This window comes from Echinops telfairi, unplaced genomic scaffold (genome assembly GCF_000313985.2).
Source record: "Echinops telfairi isolate 266 unplaced genomic scaffold, ASM31398v2 ScPeMD7_70;HRSCAF=299, whole genome shotgun sequence".
Lineage (NCBI taxonomy): Eukaryota > Metazoa > Chordata > Mammalia > Afrosoricida > Tenrecidae > Echinops > Echinops telfairi.
Genome location: NW_022103968.1, coordinates 41495011 through 41495932, shown reverse-complemented (window position 1 = coordinate 41495932; position 922 = coordinate 41495011). Strand labels below are relative to the sequence as shown.

At 37.2% G+C, this 922-nt stretch overlaps 1 protein-coding gene across 1 annotated transcript in view; it reads right to left on the bottom strand.

Annotated features, from left to right (window-relative positions):
- ASAH2 (N-acylsphingosine amidohydrolase 2) overlaps positions 1–922 on the bottom strand; it is a 115893-nt gene that overhangs the window by 12970 nt on the left and 102001 nt on the right. The gene's annotated exons all lie outside the window — the stretch shown is intronic.

The window sequence follows — 922 nt, the reverse complement described above, 5'->3', positions numbered from 1 at the left end:
ATCTACATATAACCCCTTCCCTGTGGGAACTAGAGCAGAAAAGTGGGTGAAGGAAGACATTGGACAGTGTAAGACATGAAAAAATAATAATAATTTATAAATTATCAAGGGTTCAGGAGGGAGGGGAGAGGGAAATAAGGAGCAGATACCAAGGGCTCAAGTAGAAAGAAAATATTTTGAAAATGATGAGGGCAACAAATGTACAAATGTGCTTGACACAATGGATGGATGGATTGTGATAAGAGCTGTATGAGCCCCTAATAAAATGATTTTTTTAAAAAGAAAAATGAAATGATGTAAAAAGACCAAATATAAATTCTGGAACTGCAAATCCGATGAACTAATATGAACCGTCTTCAGATAAGAGTTGACAGAAGAAAGGCTATTGAAGATGGAACAATTTACAATAGGTTATCTGAATAAGACATAGGAAAACAAGACTGAAGAAAAACAAACAGCCTCCAGGACCCAGAGACATAGGAGACAACATCAAGTAAACCACCATGTGTGAGACAGGACTGTTCAAACTGGGGGGCTAGGGGATGGGGAAGAAGAGAAAAATTCTTTTTTAAGAAATAAGGGTTGAAAAGTCCCCAAATTTGATTAGCATTTCTTTATAGCACTAAGGAACCTCATGTAGGATCATCACAAAGGGATTCCCACTTAAATAATATTCTTTCAAACTGGGTGGAAGATACAGACAAAGAGCACATTTTGAAAGTAGCAAGAGGAAAACAACCCGTGCCTGACAGAAGAACTGCTTGATAAGACTGAACAATTCCCTTCTCATCAGAAAGAGCCTGAGCAGAAATCCAGGGCTGATATATTCAAAGTGGCAAAAGAAAAAAGACAAACAGCAGCCAAGAACACAGTGAAGCTATTCTTCAAAATAAAGGAAGGATAAAAAACTTCTTCAGATAAA